The sequence below is a fragment of the Cololabis saira genome, chromosome 10 (genome assembly GCF_033807715.1).
Source record: "Cololabis saira isolate AMF1-May2022 chromosome 10, fColSai1.1, whole genome shotgun sequence".
NCBI classification, from domain to species: Eukaryota; Metazoa; Chordata; class Actinopteri; order Beloniformes; family Belonidae; genus Cololabis; species Cololabis saira.
In genome coordinates, this window is record NC_084596.1 from 46,210,477 (window position 1) to 46,218,389 (window position 7,913).

Sequence of the window (7,913 nt, forward strand, 5' to 3'; positions counted from 1 at the left end):
TTCACCTGCTGTTACACATCAGACAGCCGATTCATTGGCAGTTTTTATATCTGCTCCTAAAAACCAAGTCCTCCGATTGGTTATTTACCCAGTATGAGATGCTGATTTATTGGTCTCACTCATATTTCTATTTCTCCTTTGTACATTTATTTATTTTGTTTTTATTTTTTCATTCCTATGTCCAGCACTTTGGTTGCTGTTGGTAAAGTGCTTTATAAATAAAATTGGCTTGGCTTGAATGTGGAGTACGAAAAGAGTATGAAAAGTTCATAAAGTTTATTTAATGACTTGAATATAATGTCTCAAAGTAATACACGTTGAGCACTGATGTAAGCAAACAAGATGGCTGAATTTCATGTTCTCACGTCTGTCTCGCAGGGTGGATAAAAATGTACATAAAAACTGCAAAATTGTCCCAGTTAGCCGGATTTCCTTTTCCAAACCTTAAATCTGGATTACACCTGATGAAATGTGAAGCTTCAGTCCCGGTTCTGGTAGTTGGTAACGTCAGAGGTTGGTAAACTCCGTCATAACTCCAAACATTAGGTTTTCCTCTATGACGTCTTCAGACTAAATACACACCTTCCATTAGAGCCAAAAAATACTTTTACACAACTGCCTCAAATATTAGTGGTCTTTTGCAAGCCAGTAAACAGCATCAAATCACATATTAGCATTTTTTTTACCTTTAACATTCCGTGTGTGTGAATGGGACCGTGGCATGTCTACATGTAGTTACACATGTACGTCTATGGTGCCACCACACATCTAACATCTAACAGGAATCTAAGTTATCCCTGTACCCTCCAAGTATTTCAGTCACAAGCCAATAAAAACAACTTCTCTGTTGTTTTCAGTATTATTCCTGATCATTATATAATTTGATTTCAGTTTTGACGTCATAAGTCCCAGCTCAGCTCTTTTCTTGGGAACCCTAACCCTGCATGTTGGAGCTCAAACTCATCAATCTTGCCATCAAGCTCTGCAGAAGTCCGATAAAGATCAATTCATTTGAATCCAGCGCATTATGAGTTAGTGGGTGGTTAGAGGAAGCAGGGCATCTGCTGGGCCAAGACTAAACCCTTTCATAAGGAGTGCAACTGCTCTATAAGGAAAATCAATGAATCTAAAAGACAAATTGCAGCACTTCTAGAAGTGTGACGTGTTTTGACGTGTCTTTCACCCTCCTGCAGCCTCAGCCGTGAGGCCATAGGTGGCCTGAACTGATGACCTACTTCTTTGGCCAAAGCCTTTCAATAAAATGACAGCAGATCGCAGGTTCCAGTGCAGACCCACAGACACTAGTCAAGTTTCCACGGTGACAAAGACTGATTTTTAAGCAAATGAAATGAAATAAAACTTTTATGAATTCAGTAGTTTCTGTCATTTTCATTCAAATACCATGAATTTTCAAACCTACAAATGATCAGTGAAGTCTGAAAGTAAAAAAATCATCAAGGTTTTGACTGTTATGGTTTGGTTTAGTCACAGTGGAGGTATAATTACCATTATATTATAATTACCATTAGTGACATTTAATATCCACTGATTTTACAGAAATGTCACGACAGATCAAACTTAAACCACTGTATTTTTAACTAATATTTTGATACATTGCGCATAGAGGTAACTTACACTGTCAATGGTTATTATTAGTAGGAAACATTTATAAAACTAGGAGACAAATGTCAAGAAATAATGCCAAGAATTCCGTCCGTGTCGTCAGACGGCTCTTGCAAGATAAACATTAATCCATACAGGGAATTAAACTCACCAATGAAACTCTGAGATTTAGCACAGCTTCCAGAGTTCAAATGTTTGGGTTTCGGGATGAGAAACAGCCAAACCCTCCGTGCAAAATCCATGACGGGACTTCAGCGCTCACTTGTCTTCATCCTGAACCCAAACTCCATCCGACAGTGCACACACTTGATCCAAAGTTGTACAGTGGTTTCTCTGGCTCTGATCGGCCTGTGCTGGGGTTTAGGAGCTGCCACCTGTGTGATGTGGATCTTGTCCTGTTCCCTGCCGTCCGCGGGGCTCAGTGGAGGAGGATGCTGCGCAGCCGCGGCGCCTCGATGTGCCCTTGAGCAGCGCAGGAGGGCGGGAGGATGCGGCTGGACCGCACGGGATTAAAGCCTGATTTATGGTTCCGCGTTAAAACGACGGCGTAGGGTACGCGGCGACGGGCACCGTACGGTGTGCGTCGCCAAGTACCCTACGCCGTAGGTTTTGCGTTGGTGTGACGCGGAACCATAAATCAGCCTGTACCGCTCACACAGGGCAGAGGGCTGCAGAGCGGGATTACTGAGGGGACTAGCGAAATCCCACTCCATCCCCAATTACAGGGGCGCCTCCAAAACTGTTTCATAGGGGGGGCCAGAGGGGGCCACTTCAAACTAAAAGCCATCATTACAGGATTTTATTATACTGTGTAGTATACAGGCTCAGAAATACTTTTTTTTTTAAACTTTCTGACTTGTCTGCATATATATTAATGGTTAATACCATGTTGGTAAAAACCTAGGGCATATTTGGCCTATATATGCATTTTTAATATATAATATATATCATATATGTTTTAATATATCATATATTTATTTTATTAATATATATAATATAATATATAATCTTTTTAGTGTATTTTTTGTATATATATATATATATGTATATATATATTATATATATTATATATGTATAGATTTCTTTTAATATGTAATATATATCATATATGTTTTAATATATCATATATTTCTTTTATTTATATATATATATATATATATATATATAATTTTAATTTAATTTAATGTAATTTTTGTATATATATTTATTTATTCTTAGTTATTTGTATATATATAAACAAATATATTTCTGAACCTAATAATTAAAGAAAAAATAAATAAATAAATAAATAAATAAATATATATATATATATATATATATATATATATATATATATATATATATATATATATATATATATATATATATATATATATATATATATATATATATATAGAAATAATCAGAAATACTTAAAGAATATGTGTAGTATACTACTGATATGCATTTGGCCTAAATGATTTGGGATGAAACGCATAACTTACGATAAAATCTATGTGACCGGCAAGTGTTTTTAAATTTTTTTTATTGAGGCCAGGGGGGTGGCCAGCAAATTTATAGGGGGGGGCGTGGCCACCCCTGCACCCCCCTGGTGGCGCCACTGCCCCAGTTGGGGAAACATGGGGCACCAAGTTTTCCCGCAGCTCCTACCTGCGGTTCCTCACATGGTACAACAGGATGCTTTCATGTCATCTCCTTTAATCCAATCTTTAGCCTATATGGTACTTTTCAAATAAACATAATAAGCATAAACCGCATATTTATGGACGGTGGGCTTATGCGGCATGATTGGCTTTGATTTGCGGTTTGAACACAAAAGTGTTGCAAGCCTGTAACGACTTAATAAAATAAACCAACACGGTGATGTAGGCAATAGTGTGTCTTTTTACAGAAGCTGATTTCAATGCTGTCAACAGCCTCAAAAAAATAAATAAAATAGAAAAATCACTATTTTTTTGTGATCAGATGTTTTTATTCATCTTTCATGATTTTCTTATTATAAACGGTGGCATCCACAATGATGTCAAACAAACATTAACACATATTTTCACCCCCTTCCAAACCCACCCCTTGGACCTAAGCATTCGATGAAAACAATTAATAATTATTAATAAGAAAAAACAGGAAAAAAAGATAATACAACAATAAAAGACGAACAAACAAACAAACAAACAAACAAAAAAAGGCAAAATAAAACAAAGGCAAAACATAATGATATCAAAAACTGGACAAGGATAGCTGCAACAAGGTAGTCTATATTCATTTTAAATGCATCTTTCAAGTTTGGCTTTAATTTGATCTGCTGCCATATACCAAAATAAAATATTAAAAAAAATAATATTTTAAATATAATATATATATCTTTTTTTTATCACTATTTTTAAAGATGTTGGCGTTTGAATGAAGCTTGAGGTGCAACTTTTTATGATGTAAAGACTGATGACAGGAGCAGTGCGTACTACTGTGTTTGAGGTGGATTAACTGTCCCAGAGGCCACGTGGTACACAGCACCCTCTAGTGGCCAACTACAGAACCTCAAGAGTAGTACACAGCACCCTCTAGTGGCCAACTACAGAACCTCAAGAGTAGTACACAGCACCCTCTAGTGGCCAACTACAGAACCTCCAGAGTAGTACACAGCACCCTCTAGTGGCCAACTACAGAACCTCAGGAGTAGTACACAGCACCCTCTAGTGGCCAACTACAGAACCTCAGGAGTAGTACACAGCACCCTCTAGTGGCCAACTACAGAACCTCAGGAGTAATACACAGCACCCTCTAGTGGCCAACTACAGAACCTCAGGAGTAATACACAGCACCCTCTAGTGGCCAACTACAGAACCTCCAGAGTAATACACAGCCCCCTCTAGTGGCCAACTACAGGAACTGTGGTGACCAGTAACATGACATTTCTGTTTACAGCCACCCCCAGTGCTTTAAGAGGACAAAAAAGTGCCGGTGCTCCCCTTATTCAACTGATGTCAGGTAAATTAGGCGCTGGGTAACAGCAATTGATGAATTTATATATTTAAATACTAGAATATGATCCTGATTTTTAAAAAGAAAATTGTTTTATTGAATTTTCCAAACAAATGATGTGTACACAAGGGAGGTGTTCGGGGGGGGGGGGGGGGGGGACAACCCAACTAACTGATGCACAACCCAACTAACTGATGCACAACCCAACTAACTGATGCACAACCCAACTAACTGATGCACAACCCAACTAATACTATCGTATTGCTCTCTTTTGAAGTTTGAGTAATGAATGTAACCTGGTTTTATAGTTATTATTGCCCCAAATTTCTGCACAGTAAGTGAAATATGGAAGAACTAGTGAACAGTAAAGAATGTGGATCCAAAACCTGTTTTGATCTGTTAAAACCAACTAATTTGATCATCCATTATTACTCCAAGAGATTCACCCAAGTTACACACACAGACACAGAGACCATCCCTGGGGCATGAAGTGGGGCATGTGTGTCAAGGAGACTGCTCAGTGATGAATTGTAGAATTCCACCGACTCAGTGGCTGATGAATGGGTGGTAGAGGAGAGATGGTTGAGGTCTGCAGTCAGGGTGTCTGGGTTTATGTTTTTTAAGCGTCTGAAATGTATTTGACGTTTGGGTTTAGCGTGGGAGGAGGGAAATGGCAGGATGAAAGAAATGGCCTTGGACACTCTCATTTCATAGGCGACCAGATTGCTGACTGTCTTTAGATCGCAGCATGATGTCTAGCTTTTTAGGATCTTTTGGTCTACTTCCCTTTGTCAGGCTCCTATTTAAGTGATTTCTTGATTGAGAACAGGTGTGCCAGTAATCAGGCCTGGGTGTGGCTGGAGAAATTGAAATCAGCTTTCCAAAGATGTGATAAACCACAGTAAATTTATGTTTTAACAGTGGGGGCAATCACTTTTTCACACAGGGCTATGTAGGTTTTTTTTCATTTTTTTTCCCTTAATAATAAAAACCTTCATTTAAAAACTGAATGTTGTGTTTACTTGTGTTATCTTTGTCTTATGTTTAATTTTGTTTGAGAACCTGAAACATTTAAGTGTGACAAACATGCAAAAAAATAAGAAATCAGGAAGGGGGCAAACACTTTTTCACACAACTGTATGTAAGTGTAATTAATTATGTAATAAACACAGTAGTTCATGTTCAATATTATGTTTAATACATATAGTTCATGAATGGGCTTTGAGTGTGTGTTTCAGCAGCTTTCAAATTTTACACTTATTACGTAGATGTATAAGAAGTCTCATCTGAAGGTTTCGTACTGTTTAGAACTAGTTGTAACAAAATATGTTTAACATTAATCCTCAGAAGATAAACTTAATGGTCTCACAGGAGAGAACCTGAGAGGCAGCACTTGATTGAAACTGAAAATGGGCTTTAAAACTTCTATTAAAGCAACAATTCTACTTCCTGTTAGTGCATGTAAACGTACTGAGTGTGTACTGCATACTGCATACTACATACTGCATACTGCATACTACATACTGCATACTACATACTGCATACTGCATACTACATACTGCATACTACATACTGCATACTGCATACTGCATACTGCATACTACATACTGCATACTGCATACTGCATACTACATACTGCATACTGCATACTGCATACTACATACTGCATACTACATACTACATACCGTATACTACATACTGCATACTGCATACTACATACTACATACCGTATACTACATACTGCATCTTACATACTGCATACTACATACTGCATACTGCATACTACATAGTGCATACTACATACTGCATACTACATACTGCATACTACATACTACATACCGTATACTACATACTGCATCTTACATACTGCCTACTACATATTGCATACTACATACTGCATACTACATACTACATACTACATACTGCATACTACATACTACATACCGTATACTACATACTGCATCTTACATACTACATACTGCATACTACATACTGCATACTACATACTGCATCTTACATACTGCCTACTACATATTGCATACTACATACTGCATACTACATACCGTATACTACATACTGCATCTTACATACTACATACTGCATACTACATACTGCATACTACATACTGCATACTACATACTGCATCTTACATATTGCATACTACATACTGCATACTACATACCGTATACTACATACTGCATCTTACATACTACATACTGCATACTACATACTGCATACTACATACTGCATACTACATACTACATACTGCATACTGCATACTGCATACTACATACTACATACTGCATACAACATACTGCATACTGCATACTGCATACTACATACTGCATACTACATACTACATACTGCATACTGCATACTGCATACTACATACTGCATACTGCATACTACATACTGCATACTACATACTGCATACTGCATACTGCATACTACATACTACATACTGCATACTACATACTACATACCGTATACTACATACTGCCTACTACATATTGCATACTACATACTGCATACTACATACCGTATACTACATACTGCATACTACATACTGCATACTACATACTGCATACTACATACTACATACTACATACTACATACTGCATACTACATACTACATACTACATACTGCATACTACATACTGCATACTGCATACTGCATACTACATACTACATACTGCATACTACATACTGCATACTGCATACTACATACTACATACTACATACTACATACTGCATACTAAATACTACATACTGCATACTACATACTGCATACTACATACTACATACTACATACTGCATACTGCATACTACATACTGCATACTACATACTACATACTACATACTGCATACTACATACTACATACCGTATACTACATACTGCATCTTACATACTGCCTACTACATATTGCATACTACATACTGCATACTACATACTACATACTGCATACTACATACCGTATACTACATACTGCATCTTACATACTACATACTGCATACTACATACTGCATACTACATACTGCATCTTACATACTGCCTACTACATATTGCATACTACATACTGCATACTACATACCGTATACTACATACTGCATCTTACATACTACACACTGCATACTACATACCGTATACTACATACTGCATCTTACATACTACATACTGCATACTACATACTGCATACTACATACTACATACTGCATACTGCATACTGCATACTACATACTGCATACTACATACTACATACTGCATACTGCATACTGCATACTACATACTACATACTACATACTGCATACTA

General features: G+C 37.1%; 1 protein-coding gene across 1 annotated transcript in view; it reads right to left on the minus strand.

Moving 5' to 3' along the window:
- Positions 1-2,025, minus strand: part of scn12aa (sodium channel, voltage gated, type XII, alpha a) — a 119,498-nt gene extending 117,473 nt beyond the window's left edge. Inside the window, exon 1 of the mRNA XM_061733053.1 lies at positions 1,775-2,025. The gene's annotated coding sequence lies outside the window, so the exon portion shown is untranslated. The remainder of the gene's footprint in view (positions 1-1,774) is intronic.
- Positions 2,026-7,913: the final 5,888 nt, after the last annotated feature.